The 13,875-nt window shown below is 44.1% G+C and overlaps 1 protein-coding gene across 3 annotated transcripts in view; it reads right to left on the reverse strand.

Moving 5' to 3' along the window:
- LOC105295323 (paralemmin-2) overlaps positions 1-13,875 on the reverse strand; it is a 318,042-nt gene that overhangs the window by 83,853 nt on the left and 220,314 nt on the right. The window contains exon 1 of one of the 3 annotated variants that reach the window (XM_023533462.1): positions 9,409-9,536. The exons of 1 other annotated variant lie outside the window; for it this stretch is intronic. The gene's annotated coding sequence lies outside the window, so the exon portion shown is untranslated. Of the gene's footprint in view, positions 1-8,805; positions 9,003-9,408; positions 9,537-13,875 lie in introns of those variants that run through there. One more of the 3 variants, XM_023533464.1, reaches the window with a different exon arrangement.

A 13,875-nucleotide genomic window follows, 5' to 3' on the forward strand; every position in this document is an offset into this window, starting at 1 on the left:
GAGAGGATTGGTGCCTTGGGGGAGATAGGGGTCTCAAAGGAAGAAGACACACAAGCAGAGATTGCCTTTAAAATCAAGAGGCTAATCACCCAGAGGAGGGATGTTCAGTTTAAAACAAGTAGCTTAAGTATATCAAAGTCAAAACTCCTGGTCCAGTTTCCAATCTCTCCTCAAAAGAGCAAACAGAGGCTTAGCCAACACAGAAACAAGAAAGGAAAAATATATGTGATGTGGGCCCGGCCTTGACCAATTCATCTCACCTCTCCCAGCTGCAGTGTCTTCATCTTTAAAATGGGATTAAAACAATCCAAGCACCACACAGGGTTGTTCTGAGTCTAATACATACCCGGACTAAAAGATGCACTTAATCATTAATTACAATAATAAAGTCTAGATGCCAAGTCTCAGACAGCCCAGGTCAGTTTTCTTCCTTTTGTTTTCATACCTTCAAGACTTATATTAAAGACAAAATTGTTTCTGATACTGATTTCCAAATTATTTTCTCAAAACAGTACTGGGAATCAATGACCAGATGTCAAATCTCCCCTTTTTGTGACATAACTGATAACTCCTCTCATGTTCTCTGGCTCCAACTAGTCCCTGCAACTCCCCCATGTCCTCATTTAAAGCCCTCTAGAGCAGATCAGCTTGTCTGCTGGAAAAACACAGGCTTCCCAGACCTGGGAAGATACATTCCCCTCTGGCCCGAAGCCCAGCACTCTGGCTTCCTCTGCCCCGGCCTCTAAGTCCAAATGCTGGGGTTGGATGCTCCGCACAGCCCGCCAGTCACTCCCCAGGCCTCCTTCCACCTCTACAGCCCCACCTTTCCTTTGCAAGGGATGACGGAAGTTACGAAAAGACAGTACCTGGAAGTTGCAAAGTGGTTTTCCCTCTCTTGGAATGGCTTGCTGTAAATCTGGTTTGGCTCCAAAACTTGTCTAGAACAGTCTACTTCACAGACAATGTTCATTAAAAAAGGAGTGAGAAATAACTGTTGTAACATCAATAATGGAAGAAAGCTGGGGAAAAAATAGCATTGAAAAAAACCTCTTGTTTTAAAATTCTGGAGCTCAAAAAAAGCAAGTTTATTAATAGGAGTAAAACAAGAATGGAGGTAGAGATGTTTGTAGCCATTCTGAAGGAGACTCTCATAACTGAAGATGAAGGACAGGGGGCTTTTAATTGGCTATACTTTCATTTCAAAACTTTCCCCCTCTGAATTTATATTGGGCGTGCTGGTTTCACTTCCCAGTCATAATTCAGGTTGATTTTCAGCTCATAAAAGGAAGACAGAGAGAAAAGGAGAGAGGGAGGCAGACGAGATGGAAAAAATATGGTCCCAGAAGTTCTGGGCCAGAATCTAAAGAGGAGAAGGAGGGGAAGATAACCGCTAACCTGTGGAAGTGCCTGCAGCCTGGTGGAATTAAAGGGGCCGAGTGAGAAAAGCGGGAAATACATAGATGGGCAGGAATGAGGCTTTGCCTGTCTTTATCAGTCTTTCATTTATTCTCTTTTCTTCCCCAGCCTCCAGGTGGCACAGCTGACCCAACACAGCATGCTCTGGAACTGAAAGATAGAGAGCAGAGGCCTGGGCAAGTTTGGGGAGTAAAACACAGAAACGAAAAGCATTGTTGCCAGGCAGGATTGGGGAATGTCACCTCTTCGCAGCCCCCCAGCGGCTCTCAGTACATGCTCAGGAGCATTTCACGGCTTCTTGGATAGGATAGCCAGACACTCTCCACACTCTAACAGAATCATTCATGCTGCAATTTAAGCTCTTGTTCCCTTTCCCAGTCCCACTGGAATTTGTACCATCTCATGTAAGATATGCTTGCTAGAGATCTGCAGATATCCGGAGCTACAGAGACATGTTTACGGCACATGACTTCATGGACAACTAGACCGCAGCTTCTCAACTATGGATGTAATGGGCAGGATAATTCTTTGCTGCAGGGGGCCGTCCTGTGCACCGTGGAATGTTTAGCTGCATCCCACTAGATTCTAGCAGCACCCTTCCCTGCTCCCAGACAGACCAATCTCTAAGGTCAAATTTGTGGATGGGCTAGTTTTCATAGAGGTGATGAGCTTCTCAAACTAGATTTAGTTAAAATGCAGATTTTGATTCAGCAGGTCTGAGATGGGGCTCAGGACTTTCTAGTTTCAACAAGCTCTTGGAGTGATGTCAATGCTGCAGGTCTTCAGACTACACTTTGAGCAGCGAGGTCCCAAAGCACTGGTTTAATAAGAGGAGGGAGCTGGGTAGAAACGCTGGCTTGATGTTGTATAGCTGTGGGACCTTTGGCTGGTTATGTAACTTCTAAGGGCCTCAGTGTCTTCATTTGAAAAATGGTGGTGATTATAAGGATTAAGGAAAATAGTGGAGAAAAGCAACCAGTCTGGCATCTGGCATTCAAAAAATGTTAATTCCCTCTTACCTCCTCCCAGCACCAATCCAGGAAACCTCAAGATCAAGGCATCCCTGGGCATTACAGAGAATTCCCTAGAAGAGAAAACTCCATTCCACACTGAACAGTGGTTGGAAAGGGAGGGACTTCTGCCCCTTCCGCTCCTCTATCTTATAGCTTCTCCGAGGCATAACATGTCATGCCTCGGAGACTGAATTGTTTTCATAAGGAAGCATATGATGAAAAGAATATTTTAAAACAATGTACACATTGTGATTTCATGTAAAAGCCATGCCTCCCACTCTCGAGGCCTGTCTTTGTGCTGTATTTAACACCAAATTGAACCTTTCTCTAAAGGACAAATGATCCCAAACCGAAATAATCACAAGCACTTTGGATATGATCTAAGTTTCCAATACAGTTTGCTCATTTTCCTCCCCAAATGAATGTATTCTGCTCATCTAGAATTATGTCGGAAGAGTATTCTCGCTATCCTTTACAACGATAAAATGTTCTAATGAAAAATAAGAATTTGCCAGGCTAAATATACCCTTGGACTCGCACAGCCCATGGCACATGGACCTTGATTTTCATTCACAGACAGAAAAAATTTTTGAATTCAGGGTTGTGAAATATGTGAATTTTCTAGAAAATTCAGATTTATTCCTTTGGGAAAAATCACTCACACAACTTCCCACATAAAAAGGGCCAAACAATGGTGTCTTTCTCTGTTGACAGGCTGTATCATAAAACTTACGCAAGGCATCGCTACAAAGTAACTTTCTTCATTATTCCACTGTGGGAATGACATCATGATAATGTAAGCCAGTGCAGTCAGGGAGAGGGGCTGAAAGCAGTCAGTTAACTGCCTACGGAAAAGTGAAATTTGGCCTTCCTCACACCTTCCCTATAAAAACCCAGGTACAGGGCTCAGGCGGGCCCTGGCAGAGCTCTGCATTAAAGGCTTAAGTCAGGCTGAGGAGGAGGAAAGGTAAGTAGATGTCACCCCCCTCCACGGCCCAGGTTTGGGGCTTTCCCCAGTCTGCAGGGCCTGTCTCTGCTATAGGAAGCTTAGGTCAGTCCTAGCCCACAGATTCACCGCCAACGCCCCGGAAAGAGTCATGGGCTGTGGATAGGATGGCTACCTGAGGAACGCAACCCCCGCCACCTCTTCACAGAACTTGGTGACATGTGGGTGGCAGTTCCACGCATAGACACTTCCCTTCTAACCAACAAAAGACTAAAAACCTGGAAATTGTCCTTTAAACTTTACCAGCCAAGGGCACTCTAAGCACTGTATAGAAAATTCCAGTCCAGCCCCCTCTGACAACCCAGGAAAAACTGCTCTAGCATTATATTATCCTTACTCTGCATAGCAATAATCCTTCTCAAGGCCCCCTCACTAAAGCATGTTCAAAGCAGTAAAATACATCTTTACATAATTCAAAGAGAGGTTAATATTTCTGGACCGGCATTTATCTATCTTTATACATTGACTCTATTTCTTACCAATCCTATATAGCAGATAAGGTGCTCCATGGGGCAGAAAGCTCAAGCAGATCTCTGTAGACCTGCTGACATAGCCCCAGAATAGCCACTGTCACCTGGTATTTGACACCACGAGGAAAACCAGTTTTAAAAGTTGTATCCCGGCTCTTCCCAGATGAGTGATCCTGACAGTCTGTGCCGGGATCCAGGAATCCCTACGTGGACACTAGGGTGATGAGACCACATGACCATAAGTGCTGCCCAAGTGAACAGGCAGATTCCTAGGAAATTGAGTCTTCATTCAGTGTTGAGGTCCTTAAACGGAGTATGGGCACTGGAGAGTCACTGGACCTGGGGTGGACAGGCCCCGCTCCACAGACATTTTGAGGGTGAACTTCCCTCTAGCAGACAGTGACTAAAAAGAAAACTTTACAGGGGCCTCACAAACTGGGTTTACGCGGTACAAAGTTCCGCTTTTTAAATCATGTTGCTTGTGAATCCCCAGCTGCTTTTTCTAAACGACTCACTTCCTTAAATGCACAAGCTCATCCTAATCTGGAACCCTGGTTCTGGCTGCCACCACAAATTTGTTGGAAAGGTTTGGACCAAGAATGGAAGATACATTTTATGTGTTTGATTTGTAGCACTTAAGAACTAACTCAAAATAACATTTCTGGTGTGTCCACCTCACAATGATGTTACATAATAATACATCCAACCAGTCAAGTCTACTGCAAATCTGTGAAAATTTCAATGGTAAGGCAAAAAGGACTGGATTCACTAGGTTTCTCAGGCTCTTCTGAAGACCTTGTTTATTTCAACTCTCATTGCAAATATTTATTTAATCCACTTTCCTGTCTTGGGGACAGAGTAAACTCAATAAAGCTGGCAAAGCATCTTGCAGGAGTTCCAGAAGGAGACTCCCCCTGACACCCATCACATGCAGGTCACTGACTGAGCTTAATTCCCAGGATTAAGGTCCTGAAAATTTGAGTCCTCAAAGTATTATGAGGGAGCAAATAAGGAAAACTGAAAGAAGCCTCAATACAACAGTGTCAGTGATTCGGGGGTAAAGGGAGGAAAAGAATGTTGACCAGATTCCCCCAAGTCAAAAGGAGGCGCTGGAGAGTGGGAAGGTAAAGGTTAGTCTTGGAGAATAACCATTCTCAAAGCTTCTTGATCAAATCAGTGTGAAGGATAAACAATTGATCTGCTACACAATTACTGGAATTTTTAAGATTAACTTTAAAGACTGTTTACTTATGGTATCCCCATTTGTAAAGATGAAGAAACTAAGATTCATTCTGTTCATGTGACATGCTCCAGCTCTTACAGAGAACTTGGCCAAGGCACTAAAATGTTTTGGCCCTGCCATGGTCTGAATACCTAACTGGGGCATCATAGCAACTGAATATTTGGCTCTACTCATCCCATCTGCTCCAACCAAGCATCTGCTCACACCTAAGAAAAAAAGGGCTCAAAGGACAATGACAAATTCCCCACTAAGTTCCTCTTCCCTGGCATTCACATTGCTCTCAATTGAGACAAGAATCTTACAAGACTTAAAAGACAAAACCAAACAAAAAATCCCAACCCTTCATGCCCACTTGAGCAAAGTTCCATCCCAACCCCACCCCACCTGGATAAGGAAACCAGAAGCATTCTTCTTCCAAAGAGCACCTTCTCCAGCTGCATGGCCCATTCGGTCACTCTGAGACCCCCTCCCACAAAGATAAAAACAAATGCTAGTTACAAGTCCCTTAATCCTGCTCAAATGTACCCCGCCAAAGCCTTACAGCACTGGTAGTCTCAGACTTGAGAGGAGAGAACTAAAGAGAAAAGAAGTCTATGGGGCCCGAAGATGCCTCAATCTCTTTTCCCATGCTGGCTGTCCTTTCCTGTACCTTCTCAGTCTCAGGATTCACTTCAACAGCAAAAAAGAACCCCTTGCTGAAAGCACATCCCGTTTTATTGCACGAAGAAGGGCAAATATTAATTCATTCATTTTTCTGACAGTAGAGCAAAGAACAGAAGTTACATTTGTATGAGGATGTTAGTTTTCACAAAAGGCAGCCTCCAGAGTCTGTCCTGAACTGGGTTCCACAATCACACTTCCACATGCCTATAAATCATAATTCCTATCTAGGCTAACGCCACACTGAGACTACAATCCTGAACTGTCCGTGGAAGCACAACAGTATATTCGCCAGGGTAAGAAGAAATGGAGGCAAGATATCCATTCATTACATTTTAGAAACACTGTCATCAATAACAGTTGAAACAAATTTTTAAGACTTAGGTTTAAACTTCAGGTACTATATAACTTAGAGCACTCCATTTCGTAAGTATTCTAATTAATCTAATACTATTTAAACTGCATAAACAAACTATAACTTCCTCTTTGAGTAAAATAGTGGATTTTCCTGTGGGAATAGAGACGATTTCAACTTTGCGATAAAAATACAGTCCTAAAAATGTGTTTGAAGGGCAAATGTCCACAACTTAAACAGTAGTCATATATATATTCTTAGAAGGGGATTATCTAGCAAATATATATATACGTATATGTCTCATCATGGTTTATGGTGGCACTGCCTCTCTCAGGCCCAAGTCACTCAAAGTGCTACTGGGGAAGGCTGGTGATAGTGCAGGACCCTGAATCTTAAGTTTTTTTTGTTGTTTTTTTTTGTTTGTTTGTTTGTTTGTTTAGCTTCACAGAAAATTTGCCTCTGGGTATCAAGTTTACTAACACTAAAATTGTTAACTCTGATAAGCACAATAATTACTTCAAATTTCCAATAGCTGGAACAGGTTCCCTTGTGCCAACAATAATCTAAGTAAAGGATAACTCCTGTGTTTCTGAAGATCGAAGAACAGCCATTGCAGAGGCGAATTCAAGAAAGATCATATACCATGCTGAGAAATGTATAAAATGAAAGAAGGGAACGAAACATCATCCTCTTGGTTTTCAGAAGTAAATTTCAACATGTGCCTGTTTCAATTATTAAAATTCCTCAATACACGCTCCATCCAAATTCAATTTCATCTCTATTTGAAACATTTCTTATTACCTTATTAAGTAGACTTATAATGACACCATGAGAAATCTGAGACATGAATGCTTTAAGAGTCCAACAAATCTAAAAGATGGTATCTAGACGATAATTATAATAATTAACTAGAAAGTCCAGAATGTTAGCATTTTTTAAAGTGACATTTAATATGTTCTATACTAAAATATTGAAAGTTTGCGAAATTTTTTTAAAAAGTGGATATTTCCCCCTTACTTGATAACAAAATAAGACAACCTGCTTCAATTTATACCCTGAGGTACTGAGACTACTGAGTGAGAATGAGCAACTTATGGAAGTGAAATAAATTCTGACAACTACCCCAAACTCTGCACACAGGAAGCTGTGCCAACTGTCATGCCAGAGCTATGAGATAATGGGTATTTCAAAATGTCCCGTCCTAAAGCCCAGCCATCCTGTCATGATAGCGCCTCGGCATTCCAGAAAGAAACTGAAATGAACTCCGCTGCCAGAGAAACAGCTCAACACTTAACTGCAGTTTGTTGGGAGACCTACATAGCATTACTTTCATTTTTCCTGGCTCATGACTAATTTTATTGGTGCAGCCCAAAATAACTGCAGGGCCTGTAAGACCCACCATGTGTCCACCTGAAGGAGAAAATGCCCTTTAAGCAAAGAGTCTGTGTCAGAACTGAGGAGGAGAGAGCCGGCAGGCAGAGGACAGACAGCTGTTTAGAAGGTGCTTTGGGGCAAGTTTTAATATTTAAAAGGCTTTATGCTTAAAGAAACAGAGTAAACTCCTTACTAAAGATACACCTCGCTTCTAGACTTGTTACTCCGAAATGCTGTTGATCAATAAATTTGGGGAGACTACCCTGCTGGGAGAAGAAGAATGTTTAATTAAATTGGGAATATTTCCAGAGAAAAGTGTGATGCTTAAGTGAACTCTCTTTAATTAGAACAAAGACAAGGAAACGGAGCCCCTGGGATTACAATGCTGAGGGGTGGGTTCGCTCTTATTCAGCCTCCAGGCACCTGGGAACTGTGATAAGATGGAAGGGTGCTTCCTGAGAACTTGTTCAAAGACTCAAAGATTACCATATTTGTAGAGATATGCATGGGGGGGGTAGTCTCTTTTCAAAGGCAAATATATTTAGGAGGGGGGCGGGGAAAGTTTGCCCAAATTAATGGCGTTGCACTTAAAACTGCTACAGGGAATGGTACAGATTTATCAAAATTTGACCACACCGTCTATCAGCCAAACCACTACTAACCCCAGGCGGGAATCTGGCTCTATCCGATCTGGAGAGAGAATCCACCGCCTCTCTAAACGAGTCACCTTCCTCCGAGATGTCCCCCCATTTTTTTTTTTTTTTTTTTTTGCAGAACGATGAGGGACCCCCAGGGCTGGCGAGCGTCTCTCATCCGAGCAGGAGAGCTCAGGAACTCAGCTTCGGGTCCCGCTCCCGCGGGCCCGCTCCCCGCCTCGCCCCGCTCAGCGCGCATCCCGCCGGTTGCCTTCAGTTCTCACCCGGCCACCAGCGCCACCGCTCCCCGGCCCGCGCCACCTCCCTCGGCGAACTCCTGGGCTCCCAGGACCCCGCCCTAACGGACTTCGAGTCAGTCGCTCCGCTCCTCTACAATTTCTCGGGGCCGCGGTATCTCCTCGCCCCTATCCCTGAGGGCGCGCCTCCTCCACGCGCACGAGGGGCAGTGTATCTGGCTCTCACCACCACCATGCGCCTCTTTGACTCACCAAAGCGTCCCCACAAAAGGCCCAGAGACGGGCACTCCGGCTCTACCTGGGATAAAAACATCGGACTCTAACAGCCAGAATCCCAGCCGCGAGCCGAACTTCTAGGCTCAGCTCGGACCTGTACCTTTGCTCGCTCCCCGCGCAGAAGGGCTGCTCCCTCTTCCGCATCCCATCCCGAGTTCGTTTCCCGGACCCGAACAGGCTCCGGCTGGCCGGACTCAGTCTCCCTGCAAAACTCCAGACTTCTGAAAACGCCCCCAGCGCTGCCATCTAAGGAAGCGGGACCCGCGCCTTCCACGCGAGCCAGAACCCGCGGTTCCAACCACCACGGCTCCAGGGTCTGGGGAGGCGTCTACCGCCCTGTGGTATTCGCTGCTTTTCCTGTACAGCCCGACTGTGTGTATTTATGTACGTGTTGGAGTTGTTCCTATGTTTATTTTTTAAAACATATACAAGTGACTTAGTATTGAATAAAGCAGCCCAAAACCTGGCCCTCCTCCAAACCTAGGAATTGAAAGCCACATGGCACAGCACGGCTCCCCTCCCCGCACACGATCCGCTAGACAAGTACCATAAAAGCCCTTTAAAGTCCGCGGTGCTTCCAAGGACTACCCAGATCACCAACCCCTCCCCAGGCCACCTTATCCCCACGCCCGAAGCTCCAACACCAGGAAGGCGTCCCGGAACGTGGTGTTCCGGCCCACCGCGCATCAGCTTGGACACCCACCTCTGGGCGCTGGATCCCGGGGGGGTGCAGTCCTCCGGCTCCGTTCCAGCGCGGCGCAGCCACTGCCTCCTGCTCCCGGCGTCCGCGAGACGGTGGAGAAAGGAGTCGGCAGCCCCGGGATGGGCCGAGAGCATCTGTGGAGAGCGGCGGCCGCCAGGCGCACTGGAGGGCTGGGAGCGCCGCCCGCAGGCTCTGGGGACCCGCCCCTTCCCCGCCCCCTCCGGGTGCCCGGCGCCCAAGATCAGCCCCTCGGCTTCCCCATCCCCTCCCTATTCACCCACACCTTTTCTCTGCGGTTTTGGCGGAATCTTTGCACAAACCAAGAGACCAAGAAATGAATGAATGTATAAAACAGAGTGATGGAGGGAAGGAAGAGGAAAGGAGCGAGGCGGGGGGACGAGTAGACAAGTGAAGCAGCTAATTTGCAAACCGGGGAGAGGGCTCTGTGTCTGGGTAAGTGGACCTGCGTTAGCGCATGGGTGGGCATGTGGTGTGCGTGCGTGTGGACGTGGGTGTTGGTGTACACACAGGTGTATGAGTTTGAGGAAGTGTGTGGGAGCATGGGCGCCCTCACAACGCCGGGCGTTGCTGAGGGGGAGCGAGTCTCTTATCTCTTACCCAGCATCACGACTGCCCCCGAGTAAGTACCACAGCGGGGAGCGGTTGACAAGGATGGGGGTCGCCGTGTGACGTGGCCCAGAGGCTGAGGTGTCGAGAGGGATGCTTCCGTCTCACTGGCTCGCCAGAGCCTTCATTCTGCCCTCCCCTTTGCGGCAGCGGTGGCCTAGTGTCAAAGCGTGAGTGTTAACAAAGCCAGCGGTGGGGAAGCAGGCAGCCGATACACTGCCTGGGGCTCGATTAGGCGGGTGGCCAGCCATCCCTCACTCCCTGGCTGTCTGAAATTTCAGTCTGTAACCCCCTCCCCCACCATGAATATTTAAATAATGTTAATGACTCTTTGGACTGTCTAGAACTCCTGAGAGGACACACACAGACACAACCCACACAGAAAACAGCATTTTAAGAAGCAAGGAGTTACCTTACTCTGCACGTTCTCTGCAGAGGGAAATAAAGTCAGATTTCGTGAATTTAACTTTCCACTAAGGCATGATCAAGGTTTTCGTTTTCCCAGTAATTCTCTCCAGCTTTGCAAGTCAGAGCCCCTGACTCTCTTGTGAGTTTCCATCCTAGGTTGTACTGCTTGCTGGTGAGGGTTCTCACCTGAGCATCAGTTCTGAATGCCAAACACAGCTGTGAAAGACAACTGCCTGGGTCTGGTTCTTTCCTAGTCTACAAAGTTCCTTGATTTCCAATACCCTAAAAGCCTGTCCACCCTAAAGATATATTAAAAATAGCACCCTCCCGTCCCAAGAAAGCCTTCTTTCCTGTCTTGAGCTTTCTTCTTGACACCTTTTTTCAGGAAAGAGATAAAGTCTACAACAGAGACATCAGCTCTTCTCCTCAGGGTTCCTGAATATCAATAGGCTTCCTTTTCTTTGCATTTAGGAATTGTTTCACCAGCTTTTTTTTTGTAAACTAATCTCTTACATTCTTAAATTTCAATAGAATTTGCTGACTAGTGGCCAGAGATTACATTGATCCGTTTTTTTCAGTCTCGATCAATTCTTTCTTTTCTTTCTCTTTCCTCTCTCCCTTTCTTCCTTCCACTCCTCATGTCACTGACTTAAAGAGTTAAATATTTGGGTGCCCTACATTATGATCTATTTTTTAATGTTTCATTATCATGTGAAAAACTCACATTGAAATCAGCATGTGTGGGTACAGTTATTTATCTATATACACCATAGACTCACCAAGGAAATGGTCTAAAATTGCAGCAGAGGTGAGATTTTATAAACAGTACTATCGCAGATGCATCATCACTCTTTCTCCATATGTTAAAATGTGTAAAGTTTACAAATCAAATTTGCTTAATTATTAGAAAGAATATAGCAATTCACACTAGGTTTATTCTGAATTACTTCTTTTCATATTAATTTTTGTATTTTAATATGAATTAATATAAATTTTACGTTAATATTAAACATTCTGGTATATCTCATAGAAAATTATTGGGAATATTAATTTAGGAAAAATGCATGTTCAATAAATATTAATTTACAAGAAAATTTCCTTTTCTTCCATTTTATAAGATACTAAAAGAGGCAATGACCATGATTAAACATTGTCATATAAAAGGCTTAGTATATATCGGGTGCTCAGAAGTATGTGTCTGATTTGTTCAATGAAATAGATGTCAGGGTATAAACATCTGCATGCAAAAATAAAAAACTTTTTAATTAACATATTCTCGTTTATTTTCCCTTAGGCAGATGGTTCTCAATTAGGGGCGATTTGACCCCCCAGAAGACATTTTGGCAATGTCTGGAGACATTTTTGATTGTCAAAATGGGTGGTGGGGGCTGCTGCTGGCATCTAATGGATAGAGGCCAGGGATGTTCTTAAACATTCTAAAGTGTACAGGGCAGCCCCCGACAACAAAGGATTATCATGTCCCCAATGTCAACAATGCTGAGGTGGCGAAATCTTGCTCTGGGCCCAAAGCCACTACCCAGGACCACAGATAGCAGAACCACCTCCGTGCTTTTTAAACTGCAGATTCCTGGTCTCCATCTTTACCTACTAAGTCAGAATCTCTGGGGGCAGGGCCAGGGAAACTGGATCGTAGCAGCTCCCAGTTGATTTTTAAGTATGTGAAAGAGTGAGAAGCACTGGAGATGGGAAAGGCTGGTCTTATTACCCAGCACGCTGGGTAATATGCACACTTATGGGTTCATCACACTGTATGTCTCTCAACATGATAATGGTTGTTAGAGCTGAGAATAGTTTATGAAAGAAGCACGTTTCTTCTCCAAGATACAGGTTACAAGTGCACTTGAAGCAAATAAATGGCTACTAATTCTCTGAAAAAGATAGCTGTGTAAATATGAAATGCTCCCAAAGGCCCTATACCATTTAGGACAGAAAACTTCTCTGAAAATTTTGCTCAGCAGGATAGTTGATTAGGATTTCTTTCACGATGGCCTAAGTGTACATTTTTGCTCATGTTGTCTCTGCCATGCTGCTTGCTGTCCCACTTTAAACTGTGTCCTGAGCAAGACTGGCTCCCGGGGGACCCAAGAAGTAGAATGTACTTACTGGAGAAACACCCAAAGTAAAGGTTATGTTTCTGGATAAGGAATCAGCCTAAACACATTGACAAAGTGTCTTCTCCCCACACTGAACAAAATGAACCAAATTCAGCAAATAATGTTCTAGCTGTAGCCAAAGGCCCTCAAGGTTAGAGGAGCAGAAGCTGAAAAACAGACCTGCGAGTGCTCAGAGAACTGATCTGAAAACCAAACCAAAGGCCCAGACTAGCCCATCATAAAAGAGAATCTGCCATTTTCTCCTTTTAGAAAGGAGAAAGAGCAACAAGCATAGCTGGGTGTAATCCTCTATTAGTAAATGTGTCCCACAGAAAATAAAAGTTTGTTACAAGGGAAAAAAGAATAAGAAGGAAAAGCAAACAAAACAACAAAAAGCAAACAAAACAACAAAAACCCAATCAAACCAATAGCTGTAGATCTGTGGGGCTTTCCCACCCAGCACCAGGTGAGGTCATTGGAAAGTTAGAAACAATCCTAATTGCAAGGGCATCCTCATGGGGCAAGATACGCCACTGAAAATCTAAGAGAAGAAACCAGCTGGAGGAAATATTTTCAACATCCAAAACTGCGGGTTACTATCTCTAATATACAAAAAGTTCTTATAAATCAATAAGAAAATTGAAAATTACCAGCTACCCAATAGAAAAAACAAACATAGTTTATAGATAAATAAGCACAACCGGACACTAAATTTATGAAAAGATGCTCAAACTCTTTATAATGAAACTAATGCAAGTGAAAATAATAGGACAATATATTTTCCCTATAATATTGGTAAATATATAAAATACAAGTAGTATCAATTGTTGGTGAGAGAATGACAAAAGTTAAGTGATTGTACTCTGTAGATAGGAATATAAATTATTATTAATAAATTGGTAAATTTAGAAGAGTTTGGTGATATCTCTTGAGATAAATGTTTATACACTGTTCAAGTACATTTCACTTTTGGAATTCAGAAGTGTATAAAATCTATAATGTCAGATGAAAGATGGGGGTGGTGGAGAGGAGTTAATGAGTGAGAAATTCCTGTTCACAGAAAGGTACAGAAGACAGAATATTTAATATAGACATTTAAAGCCATTTGCTATGCTATGTTATAATGTAAGCACTTCTCATAACCCCTAGACCTCTGAAAACAGCATTTGTTTGGAGAACCAAAGACGAAGGGCTTGTATGTAGCTCAGTGTGGGGTGGATGCCAGGCAAGATGGATACAAGATTAAAAATTCAGACAAAATAGAAAATCTGAACAAGGAGTGACCAGCAGCTAACCCCACCCTCTTGAGTTAACTATT

The sequence above is a fragment of the Pteropus vampyrus genome, unplaced genomic scaffold (assembly GCF_000151845.1).
Source record: "Pteropus vampyrus isolate Shadow unplaced genomic scaffold, Pvam_2.0 Scaffold103, whole genome shotgun sequence".
Lineage (NCBI taxonomy): Eukaryota > Metazoa > Chordata > Mammalia > Chiroptera > Pteropodidae > Pteropus > Pteropus vampyrus.